Source organism: Coturnix japonica, chromosome 20 (assembly GCF_001577835.2).
Source record: "Coturnix japonica isolate 7356 chromosome 20, Coturnix japonica 2.1, whole genome shotgun sequence".
Classification (NCBI taxonomy): domain Eukaryota; kingdom Metazoa; phylum Chordata; class Aves; order Galliformes; family Phasianidae; genus Coturnix; species Coturnix japonica.
The window spans coordinates 5340911-5354304 of NC_029535.1; the positions used below are offsets into that span (position 1 = coordinate 5340911).

Sequence of the window (13394 nt, forward strand, 5' to 3'; positions counted from 1 at the left end):
GACAGGAAGAAAGAACTTCATGTAGCTCAGAAGTTTCTGCCAAGTTGCTTGCTATAGAAGTTCCTGTAGACACACTTGGTAAGCAAAGATTGCTTGGACTCTAGCAGGGGACTGAACATTCTGTGAAAAGATGTACAGCTACACACTGCAGGACAGGGTTCACATTATTTACTGAGGGATGACTGGCTGCCTGCCAAGTTGGAAAGCATTCCCTTGCTAACGTTTCAGCTAAAGGAAAAAAAAAAAAAGAGGTAAAATAAATACCTCAATATTGCTCTATTACAGTGTTTAGACTCTACACTTCAGATGGAAAAATGAAATTTATTGCAACAACAAATGACCCCCTAAGATCTAAAATATTCCAGGGCGCTCTCTAGTCCTTTCTAATGAACCTTTGCAATTTCAAAGTCAGAGAGCAGTGTTTGTATCACTAGATCCCACCTGTGCATGCATGTGCAACGTGTGTAGAGAAGTGACATGTTTTAATTGTGTTTTTAATGGGAAAGATCAAGTAATTCTATGAAATATGCTACTCTTGTGATTGATGACTTCACTTTGAACAAGGAAAACTAAAAAGAAGACTAAGAGCACAGTTTGTTGCATTAACTGTGAAATTACTCAATGTTGCATATACAGATTTAAGCATTGATCTAATATTTTGTTTGGTATGGGTTGAATATGCACATGGTACCTTGCCTGGTTACGAGTGCGTAGACCTTTCATATTATTTTAATGTTTCTAAAGAAATACATATTAAGAAAAGTGCAATTCCTGCAGAATTCCATGGGAATCTCTACTTTAAGAATGCTTAAAAAAATTGAACAGTTATCACTGGGAATCTTTTCTTACAGTACCTGGAAGTTGTATTTCTTACATGCAGTGCTACTGCAGGTCCATGTTTCTGTTAACCATTGGATCTGTAGTTTGTAAATGAAGAACGGAACAGTCAGCTCTGAGTTTAAGTCCTCATCAGAAGCAAGCATTACTTTGCTACTTGTCATGGTTTTCAGTCACAGAGGTTAAGTCACAGGTTGGATTTAAATATTTTTCCAATGATTCTTTTTAGATATCTCAGGCACAAAGAAGTAATCAGTGTAATTACACAGGCCAGGCCACACAAACAAATTTGTAGACATTAAGAAGGAACCATTCTAACAGCTCAGCTATTGTTTTGCAGTCTCATGCTGCATGGTTTTTATATACTGTGCCTTTAAACACTCCCTGACCTTTGGGGTACACTATTTGAACCACTTTCAGATCTGAATTTAAGCAACTAGTCTTCTGCCACTTTAAACTCTAACAGAATTGTCATTTTCCTGTCTCAACTTTGTATCTGGACTCAAACTGGACCTGCAAGGATGAGGTACATTTCAATATGTATGAAGCCATGTTTGAATCTCCCAGGTCTCAAGGGTATTTTGACTTGAAGAGGCTCATGCTAGAGACCAGAGATTATGTGCAAAAGGAGAACTTCTTTTGTATTTTAATGTTTTCATATACACACACTGATGTATCTACACATACATATGTAGCTTTGTATATAAGTAACAACTTCCCTGAGACTGCCTGGATAAATTATACCTTTTTAAAAGGATGGTCAAATGTTGGGCTAAAGTCAAACACTTTTAGCTGTAAGCTAGATTTCTAAGTGTAAGACATATCTGGCACAAGTGCGACATAACACATCCTTTTTGCATGTGCCCTTCCTTTAGGCAGGAAAAAAAAGCACAGTCCAACACTGTGCTTGATGCTACTTGCCATGTTACTACGAAGCATCAGAACTTACATAAGAAAATTAATAGTCTTTTAATAAAGAAACCACAATGAAAGACAATTCTGTTCCCACTACTGCACCACCACATGCTACAGCCCTTGCTTGCAAGATTCCTAAGATTTTGCCTTGTAGTTTCACATTGGCTGAGTAGAGAAATCCAGATTAGTATATGGAAAGGAACTGACCTATGCAGCTTCTATGAGGCAGGAACAACAAATGAGAACCCCATCCAGAAGCTTCTATTATATGGTTGTTATGAAAGAAACTACACTGTGGGATAAATGCCCAGGCCATTGTTTAGTTTTTAACACATTCCTCACTGAAATGAAATCCTACCAAAGTTGAAGTTACCCAGAGTGAAAAACATGGTTTGCATTTTCTGTGGTTTTTGTTAAGTATCAAAGTTTCATATGGAAAATTCACTGGTGCAGGAGGCATTCATATTAATCAGCTTTTACCAAATAGGGTTCTTTTTCAGTACATGACATAATATACTAAATGCTGTTCTTATACTCCCAGAAGATACATAACAAAAGTTGGTTTGGTATGCCTAGCACAGCAGTTGCAAGGTTCATAATTCAGCTAAAATCTATCTTTTTTCATTTTCAAGAGAAATATATACTTAAACAGATATAATTATTTCTAAATATTTATTGATGTTCTGTGATAGGACAACTAAGAACCAACCAAACAGAAAGATGTACAACTGTCACATGGTGTTTGCAACCGAGTAGCTTAAGTGTGCATGGGAGATGAACTCTTGTAAGCCAAGTGCATCAACAAGTCCACAGATTAAAGTCTGACCATAAAATAGATAAATCACAGTATTCTGGCTACTGAAGCATCGAAAACAGCGAGGATGTGGCATGCAAAAGAATAATAACACTACCTAAAGTAGTAAGGATTGAGAAAGATGGATTCAGTTCTGGTTTTCAGTTTTTTGAGTTGTGATGCTTTCTTGATTTTTTTTTTTTTTTTAAATTTATTTTTTGTGTAAAAAGATAAATACCCCCTTAAATGAAACATTTTCATTTCTGACAGATAACTCTGTAGGAAAACTGCACACAGGATAACCTCATTAAATGAAATTTCTTATTCATTTTGCATTTCAACCCTACTGAGAGGTAATTATCATTTGAACTTTTATCCCCACTGCCTGAGCAAAGTGGTTGTATGTTTACTTAACCTACATTTTAATACAAGACATTAGAGCTAAATACGAAGGAGAATTGCTATACAGCATATTACATTCTCTTGTTGTATTTCTCACTTTGCTTTTACAACCTGCAGAAATCACTGCAGACAACAAAGAATAGTTACATATAAAGAAATGATCTGTATTTCATTATGATCATAAAACTCAGAATTCAATCCTTGATTTTTAATCACTACCAATAGTGTGAGGTTGCTGTGGGCAGTTCCTAAGAACTAAAGCCTGAAAACATAGATTATATCTGGTTGCATACACATCTTGAGATGATCAGCTTTAATTAGTATTTGATTCAATACAAAAGACAGTCCTCCTCTTTTCTATGCAACACATGTTATGCCCATTTAATATTGAGTCATATAGAGTAATACATTTGAAATATCACCTTGAAGTTTTGATAGATGACACTTCAGATTTTCTTGAGAAGAGCAGCAAAGATACACTGACTGTTTACTGGCTTTAAGTTCACTACACTCTGAAGTCCATGTCTTACCTCCCATTTACCACTACGTGCTGCTTTATGATTTACGTATTTCCCTGAATATAGTCTTTTGACTTACCAAACAAAAAGAAATGAGGCCTTCTTAAACCACATAATTTATTCTTCACCCACTATAACACTATAAGTGCATACACAGAGAAAGGCATGGCGAAACTATAGCAGGGTTAGGCAAAAGTTCTAATGCTACAACGCAAAGTAAGGTAAAGAAACCAAAAAGACGAAACACAAGATAAACAAACAAGGCAGGGAAAAAAAACAAAAGAAAAAATCTGCTCTTACCATTAGAAGGCACAGGTGAAGCGGGCACAAATCTCCAGCAAACCAACCTTGTCTTTTCCCCCCACCAAACCTTTAATGGGGTCTGGGAAGGGGTGGATCCTGGTTCCACCCCTTCCAGTCAGTCAGTGTACAAATTGCTATGCAGCTGAGTTCCCCTACCTTCCCACCAGTGCTCAATCACTGTTTTAAGCTGTGAACTTAGTTTTCTGCTACACCCACTGCGTAATGTCTTTCTCTACATTTATGCAAAATTTCTCCAATCTGAGTGCAAAGGGCTAATTAAAATGATAAGTACATTTACTTAATTTGATAGTACATTTAATTACTTCAACTTCATGGTGAATATTTAACTCCAGATATGTCAATGAATAATGGCCTCCATCTTTCACTAGTCAATTTTTTTTTATTTTTGACTAGTGCAGGTCTTTGTAAGGGAACTATTACATCACAGCATGAACTGATGATTGAGCCACCTTGTGAGGCGCATGGCTGGCCCAGAAAGCACAGGTGTAAGCAGTTCACCTATGCTTCCCAGGAGACTGGACTTACCTGGGATCATTTAATTTGCTTGCTTCCTCCTGGAGAGGTTTTTCTAGCTGAAGACCCGTTCTTGACAGTGAATGTTTTATAGTTGGAGACTTTGTTACCAGTGGCGTAAGGCAAGTTTTTTCTTATATGTCTTTGTTCCTACTGTTTTATTGTTATTCCTGATTATATTTGCTTCTTATTGGGAAGAAATTATCAGCAACAGTTTTACTGCATACTATGGGCCAACAATCTCTTGGGGGTGCAACTGCCATACTTTTCCTGTTACTATGGAACTGTGTGTCCCTCCTTTGTGCTATAAAGCTTTATTAAGCTTTCCTGTGGCTTATGGCTGCTTTGGTTTCTCTTTGTGCCAGTTGGTATAAATGAGTAAAAGGTCTGAATTATTAACTTTTAAAATTGAGTGTGAAGACTTTATGTTCCTTTTTTAAAAATATGGCCTGAACTCATATATGTTGGCTGAGTTCTGAATGTAAGACATTCAAGAGGTTATTTTTTTTTTTAGTTACTTTATATATAGTTATTTCTTTTTGAGTCTTTTTGAGAGCAGTAGAAACAAGTTAAAGAAGTACAAATGTTTGTGTGTATTTGTTTTTGTGATTTAAGGGCATCTAGAAGGTGGCTTTTCCAAATGCTAGATTTTGGGGAAGATGTTATCTTCATAAATTATCATCTTGCATCCCTGCAGTGTGGTTGTAAGAGGGAATTCAGCAGTTTGAGATGGTGACTAAATGAGAGTTCATTAAGGCTGTTTTCTAAACCTCAGTGAATTACTGGACTAATACATTCGTCAAAACAGACAAACATTTTTTATTATCTCCAGGTTTTACTCACCATCCTGGTGCCTTATCAGTAGTTACTTTCCCCTTCCCTCCTGGCATGGGGCTGTTTAGCAGTGACTGTATCAGTGTGCGAATACCACACAGTGACTTTTAGTGATGGTGCAGTGTTGGTACTATAGTAGCACTGGAGCTAAATTTGATCACTGCAGTAATGTTAGAGTTAAAAATCAGTTCAAATAATTTAAATGGAGATAATCAGCTTTTTTCCTTCGGGGTTGAGCATGTGGCATTGCTGTACTCCATCCTAGATTGTAGGTTAGAGGTTTACCACTAATCTTTCAGTATCCCCAGCTGAGCTGTTTAATTACACTTCTTTATGCTCCCTGAAGGCCAGTCTGGCCATACTGCTGAGAATGGACTCACATATTAGTGTGTTATGTTCTATAAATATATTATGATATTGCTACGTTATAACATAGATAGTTTATTGTTTTGTTTCTGCTCTGAAAGGGAAAAGGTTGGTGCATGTTATATTATAAGAAGTTTGAGACTAATCCTTAACTCCTGAATGATGGTGTAACTTTTCCTGATTTATTTATTTATATATATATTTTTTTTTTACATTCCATTTCAACCTTTGTGAGATAAATAATTTTCTAAGGAATCATGTTGTACAAATGTTTTGTCAAGTGCCTCTACAACAAAGTTTTTTAAATTCTCTTTGAAAGAAGCAGTTTCAAGTTTAAAAATCTGTGAGCTTTTTTATCTAAATAGTTTTGGCTCAACTTTAATTTAAATGAATTTTCCAGCAAAAGTTAAAGTTAAATAATCATAATTTACCCACAGCATCAGTTTGCGAGAATTTTCAAGATTATTAAACTTCTGATTTACTGCAGTGCAGCAATTTGAAATGTAGAATCTTCTTGTCCAGGTGTGTGATTATGAAACAGTTACAGTGTAATGCATAAAGATATGTTCTCCTCAACTTCATTCTTGCAGTCTTCTGAATCCTTTTCTCCTTCTTTGAAAAATCCTGTGAGAATTTCTGGTTGCTCTCCAGCCTTCAGATGCTGGTAATATTATTCTTATGTTTTGGGCTTTGATATATTCTGGTAACGGAGGTGAAAAACTGACTTACCTCTTACCAATACCTGAGGCATCTTGCTTTAGGTTACATGTTAAGTGAAACTCAGACAACCAAGGAACAAATCAGGAAGCTGCAGTAGATAAAAATCATTTAGAGATATCAGTCTAGAATAATTTCAGATAATTTTGTTGCAAAACTTTTGGCATATTTCGGATTGCAGAAAATGTGTTGTACACACTTTCCAAAGGCTGTGGTCTGGGCTACTGCCTGGATTTTGTCTTGTTGACATTGTTAGTGCTTTGAAATTGAATTTCAATAGTTACATTCAGAATGGCTGTTCTTGATTATTTTCACTACTTCTTTCTGAACTTCGAACATTTATTTCTGTCTTCTGAACAGATAAAATGAGCATGGCATCCTATAGATGAATAAATTTCCCTTTTCTATGATCCTTCATGTTATCGGAACACTCCTCCACGTGCTTAAATTTTGAGGGTGAAATGTCCTATAGTCTTTGCAATTCTTAATTTATGGTGTTAGTTATAAATGCTTTTGAAAATGGGAGCCTAAAAAGAAATGATGAGACTACCATTGTTATAGGTAAAAAATGCAGGGATTTAGTAAAAAGTACAAGAAGTTACAAAAAATTTTTTTTTTCTCTTTGAGTGAATTGGTTGTAGTGGTGAAGTTGAGATAAAAAGTTTGATTATTGTGCAATGAACTCTTATGTGTATTAAGATACTGCCTGGGTTTGTTTGGATTACTTTAACTGGTACTTCTTTGGGCTTACCTAATGTTTCACCAACTTCACTGACTTGATTTAATTGCATCTGCTGCACTTTATCAGCTGCTTCTGCTATGGTGCATTTAGATAAGTTTCTCTTCTTCAATAGTGCTGTTAATAACCAACATCTGTCTTACTTTGGCAAGTATTTTTTATTTATAAAATCTTAAACTGGCTTTTGAGAAAACATTGCAGAGAATCACAAATATTTCATTAAAAGTGGAATGACCATCAGCAAACAACAGCAAGAAGACAACTGAAGGAACACACTGCCACCATCATGTATGGTGCCACCAAGCTGTATGGGTCTTTTTAAGAAGTAGTCTTAACATGCAAGACCTTGTACCTCCTACTTTTTTTATTACTAAGATTAAATGCATACTATGCAAGAGGAAAGTCAATGGCATCTGTGAGAATGAAGAAGGAATAGTTGCATGTGCTAGGGCTAACGCAGCATAATCTAGGACCATCGTCAATGTCTAGTAATTCCACTGTACCAGTAGAGGGAGCTTATGGTTTTGTGTAACTGAAGAGAGATGTCTAGCTAGACTTTATGGGGTAAGTTTTCTTCTGTAATGTTGCTTATGTCTCCTCTCTGCTGAAGCAAGTTAGGTGACTAATACAGAGGGAGGCAGAACTTCCTGATGTTTTCAGTTTTCTTCAAATCTCTATTGTAAGAAACACATTCTGAGAAGTTAAGAAGTGGTCACTTAGATTTATTTCATCTGAACTGATAATTTTAAAAACCAAGGATAGGCCAGTGCTGAACAGCTTTGTAACTCTTGCTGTCAAAGTACAGCTTTTTAAAATAATTGCTCTGGCAACATTCTACTCACTAATTCTTTCTTTGAAATTATTTGAAGGAGCTCAATTTCCCATTTCATGCAGTGTGTACCATTTCTGTGATTAAATCAGCATTACCGTATGTCATTATTTCTTATTTATGCAGCATTCACAGGAAAATGCATTCTAAAATTATCACTTTCTACTGTTGAAACCTGTGTGCTGGAAGCAAGCCACCATCCACAGTTGTCTTTATTTTCTTCCCTGTTGCTTCCCAAGTTGACACAGTGTTACTCTCCATTTTTCCAAGGAGTGATGATATCATTCAACTATTTATCACACCAGCTACACAATAAGTGTATAGATGTGTTCTTGCAGTTCTCCTGTGATCTAATCTGGATTTAAAGTTTTCAGATAGGACAGCTGCACTTTATCAAGAAGTGCAAGTCTGGTATTCATGAAAATATGCGTTGCCTTTATGTATGTGTACAAAGACAAATCCTTTGATACTGACTGAATTTATGAAATAGTTACAAACATCTGAAGTCAAGACTTCTGCTGAAGATGTAATTGATTCCTAATGGCTTTGTCTCTAGAAAATTAGTATCTCTGCACTGATTTTCTCAACTTTGTTATACAGATCTCTGGGCCTGCTGTTCAATCTTGGTGACTGAACAGTATTTTAGAGCAAGTCTGATTTGATGGCTGTAGATGTCTTTGTAGGGAGGATGTTTTAACATTTTTTGCTGTGCAATGTTAACTCAGCTATTATTTATATTCTAAAAGTTTGTTTTATTTACATATAAGGATAATGATAAAGTCAGACTCTGTAAATAAGATGCACTGAGTGGCTTACTACTGTCTTCTGGCACCTGGTGCACTGAGCTGTTCTGGTTTTCTGCTTATGATGGACAGTATACAGCCTACAGTGCTAAGCTCTTCAGAAACACTGGAGTAATTATGTTAACTCATTCATGGCATGCTCAGTGTGACTATGTTTGTGAGGGTATCTCTTAAAGAATCTAGTGAACAAAGGATTTATCCAACTTATCTTGTAATGTTAACAAAACCATGAAGAAAATCCTCTCCAGTAAAAATTCAAAATATTCTTTTCATTCCGCTGTGACAGCTGTCAGATGGAAAACAAGGCAAAGTAGATATTATCAAAGGGTTTGTATTCTAGATAGAAAAATCTTAATGAGGCTGGATAACCAGATTGGGATGCTCTGAAAGAACCACTTCATAATTTATTAAATGTCAGTGACCCTATTGAAGGTTCCTTTTATTTTTTTAATGCAAAACTAGTTATTGAAATGGTTCTAAAATTTTAATGTAGGATTATGAATTCCTACTGCTTTTCTGTTATCTAATACAGGGAAGAAAAGATAAGAGGGAGAATTTCCTACTAAAAGAAGGCACACTAGGACAGATCTACTTAGATTTGAAGTACTTTGCTCTTTCAGAAAGGTGTTGAATGACGCTGTGAAGTTGAAAAGATCGTTCCCTGTGATAGCCAAGACTTTCTCAGTAGGTTTTTTGGTTTTTTTTTTTGTTTTTTGTTTTTTTTTTAAATCAGGACAATACCATGAGCAATTAGTTCATAACGCTTGCTTTTTTTTATTATTTAATAAGTAGCATATATACTACCTGAGATGCAACCTGTTTTTACTGTATTGGAAACACTGCATCTCCCTAAATAGAGTGGTTGATGTCTCAATCTGTCCCTGCTGCCCACTTGAGTGACTTATCTGGACCTGAGGCATCATGAATAAAAAGGCAGGTCTCTGACCAGACGAAGAATGTTTTACAAAACCCAGGGCTTTACAAGCTGCCCTGTGGGATCTGTTGCCTCCAATTCAGATACGTTCAGCAGATCTAGTTTCTCTGTTTCTCAGTTTAGAGTTTCAGTGACATAAGTAACAGCAGTTGAGTATTTCTTTTTGTTGAAGCTCTGTCCTTCACCTGAACAATTTGTGCTGTTCATATGCCTTGAATCTTGTCTTCGTTTTCCCTTCCATGTGAAGAGACCAAGTTCTTCCTTTTTTTTTTTTTTTTTTCTTTTTTTTTTTTTTTTTTTTTTTTTTTTTTTCCTTTTAGGGAGATACCCTAAAGGCTACTTTACTTCATTTTCCATTTTGTAACTTGCTCACCTCCTGATGAATGCCAAGAGAAATGTCAGAATCCTTGGAGGTCACTTTCTTAGAAGCTTGTTGGTGGAGTGAATTTTAATGCAGCTTTAGCTTTTTGCCCTAATCTCCAAATTCCTCTGTATTAAGTTGAATCATCTTTCATTTCATTTTTTTATTTGTAGCCAGCTGTGTTTCTCAGCTGACATCTTTAGGCATTTAATTGCTGTCATTTTCTTAGGCTGCTAACTGCTAAGATTGCAATATTGAATTTCAGTAGTTTACAAAATAATGTCCTTTTTAATTTCAGAACTTCTTTCTATGCAGGATAGCTCAAAAGCGAACAAGGATAGAATTTTTAATTTCTTCTTTAGAAATTAAGTGTTTGGGATCTTTATGCTTTTTGCTCCAACTCTATAGTAGGCACTTCAGGTGTGATGTTAACCTTCTGCAGTGTATTGAGTAGGCAACTTGGGGAAGAACACAGCAACTTACACAGGAATCTAGTTTGTGTTGGTCTTGTTTTTAAGGCATGAGGACAAGGGGAAGGGGAGCTCTTTGTACAACTTCTTCAGGGCTTTCAATGCTCGTTTAGGCTCTGAGTCAGTTGTACAGCTTGAGGACTGACTTAAAATATGAGAGCAATAACTCATTTACAATAAGAGTATGGCATTCAAGAGCTACAAGATTGTTTTTCTCCCTTAGAAAACTGAGTTGCATATTGTTTAAGACAGACTAAAGAGTAGTAGCTATAGTACTTTTTAAAAGGAAGGCTGGAATGGGGTTGTGGTTAATTTTCATTACACAACATATAGAAGCCTCAGGCAGTTTGAAACACCTCTTCTAGAATTGGTAATGTGATCTTAATATATGCTTTATTGACAGGCATAGACAGTAGAAGCGCTTACTAGGAAAATATGATCATTTAGACTTCTAAATTAGTACAAAATATGGAATTTAAAGTTGTATAGTGAGAGTTAATCTGCATCAGTCTGTTTTTTTGGGTATGACTAACTTCAGGAGCTGAAAAGGTCAACCTGGACAAGTTATTTTTATTTCTGAGCAATTTAGCAGCTGATGGCAATGTTACCATGTCATTCAGGTAGACTACTGCACCTGTAGCACAACTCAGTGTCACATAATGAGAGTATGGCCTGTAAAAATTTAAGGTATTTGTTTATACAGCTACCCCACTGTCACTCCTTTAGGGTGTATTTTAATGACAAGCTTCTACTAGTATAGTGTTGTGGGTAACACTTTACTGAATTATTAATGTTACTTCTCTCTTTGCATGATGTTTAGTCCTCAAATCCAACGACATGAGTTGTATTTGCTGCTTGGTTATTTTGGTGACGAAAATGACAAATTGAAACTATAACATCTGTTTGCTCAAAGTATGTGAGGCTGGTAGTTATCAAATAAGGACTTTAGTCCCTCCTTAAATAAAATCAATACCTGGTTTAAGATCAAAGAAAGTGAGAAAAAATTAATTGCTCCCAGGAAGATGAGTAACAAGTGTCATTTAGGAAGAAAAACAATGTTGATAATTTAGAAGTACTTTCATGGAGAAAGTGGGCTAACAGTGGTCACTGGAGGGTATAGGAAGAACAACAAATTTTATGCTGCTTGTTTGTGCATTTCTTTTTAATTCCATCTGGATAAGAAAAAGTTAATTATTTTAACTTGGATAGAAATAGAAATACATAAATTTCTTACAATTTTGTGGGGTTTTTTCCTCCATGACTTTAAATTTTCATGGCGATTGTTTTTAAAAAGAAAACTTTTGAAGATGAATATCTTTGCTGGAGATGCAAGAGATTTTTGCTTTCATCTTTGTGTCCCATCTATAAATGATTATTGACTTTGATATGAAGGATAAATGTTAAATGGCTCACCGTTAAGCCTATGTGGAGAAAACTTGCTCTCACTTACCTGCAGGCTGAAGAGAAATAAGTCATTTAGGTCTTGACCTTCTGTGGATTCCTGCTCTTTAAAGGCTTCTGTGATGCGCATTGCAGTTTTGTTACTGTAAGGCAAATTGAAGAGGTTACATAAAGGATTTTATCCTTCTCAGGGATGTGGCAGCCTGAAGTTAACTTTTTACCCTTTCAGGAATCATTTACTGTGGGGAGGGGGATGAGGACTAATGGCTTGTTACAGCCCTTAGGTCATCAAGAAGTCACTTAGGAGACTTCCTTTAACTTACTTTGATTTAATATTAACTGGTTTTCTGTGCCTTAGTTAATCCAAGAATAAAATAAATGTTCGTAAAATTTTTCATATGTGGAACTATAAACAAGGACTGTAATAATTCCTTTGAGAATTTTGAGAGAGATGCTTTTGTTATGAAATGCTATTCCATAATGTTTAATTTAGAGAAATCATATATTTGGTTACAGTCTGCAAGCAGCTTTTTCAGCAATTTGTATGCCAAGCTCCTAAGGTAATTGCGCTGGCAGTAGCTAGACGGGAGCACCTGTAAGTGAGCTTGTATGTGGTGTCCATGTGCCATGACTTGGCACAGTACTACTTGTTCTTATCTACTCTTGTCTCTACTATTACAAATTTTATTCACTGTGTTGTGATGTTCAGATACAGATTATCTGGCTCTGTGCAACTGCAGGAGTAGAAACTTCAAGAACTTGGAGTTTCTTTTTCCAGTGTTTGCTGTGTATTTTTAATGTCTGACTGAAATGGCCTTTCTTGCAACTTGTGGCATCTGAGCTTTATATTACCCGATCTAGAAGGCAGAGCCTGATGAATGGGGATTCAGAAAAGAAGTTCTAGAGGTGTTTACTCAAGTTTTGGTGACCTGATGATATAAGGGAAAGAAAGAGTGACTGAACTGCATTATTTAACTACTCTGAAGTTAACTGGCTTTTAATGCTTCAGGGTTTGTTGTTTTTTTTTATGCTCTTAACATTTTCAGAAAAACAAATCATAAGAAAACCAGCCCACTTCCTATGTTTAAGAATCTTCTGGAAAAGTTATCACAAGCTTCTTTGACTTAAAAAAAATAATAAATTAATTTGAGCAGCTTTTGACAATATGCAGTTTAAACAGCATCTGGCAGTGACTGGGCTGTGCAGACTACTCAGTGTATGTCTGGTAGAATGGAAATGACACCTGCCTCATCCAGCAGAAGGTCAAAGACTCTGTCCTCCTGCACCTAACCAGAGCTGACAGCATGGCTGCTACATGGCTATGGCAGGAGGTGGTCATGCCTCCTGCCTGTAGGACTGGGAATTTCACACCTATTGAGAGGCCTGGCCTTAGACTGTCTTGGTTGTTCCAAGCTTGGTGCAGGAAGACTTTTATGTGCTCTTCTGCTTTAATAAATATATACATGCTCTTTTGGTAATCAACACAGTAGCTGTTGATGGACATGAGTTTAAAAGATATATGTAAAACTGCAATTACCTTCTTCAGGTTTTCATTCTCCGCACCTCCCGAGGCACTGTTCATTGTGCAGGCTTTTCTGGGCCCATGGAAGATAACTTGATAGCAGCTTGAGTTTATCT

At 36.1% G+C, this 13394-nt stretch overlaps 1 protein-coding gene across 1 annotated transcript in view; it reads right to left on the bottom strand.

Moving 5' to 3' along the window:
* Nucleotides 1–11895, bottom strand: part of SULF2 (sulfatase 2) — a 140468-nt gene extending 128573 nt beyond the window's left edge. The window contains exons 1-2 of the mRNA XM_015881536.2: nt 11806–11895; nt 6232–6310 (exon numbers count right to left, since the gene is read on the bottom strand). The gene's annotated coding sequence lies outside the window, so the exon portion shown is untranslated. The remainder of the gene's footprint in view (nt 1–6231; nt 6311–11805) is intronic.
* Nucleotides 11896–13394: the final 1499 nt, after the last annotated feature.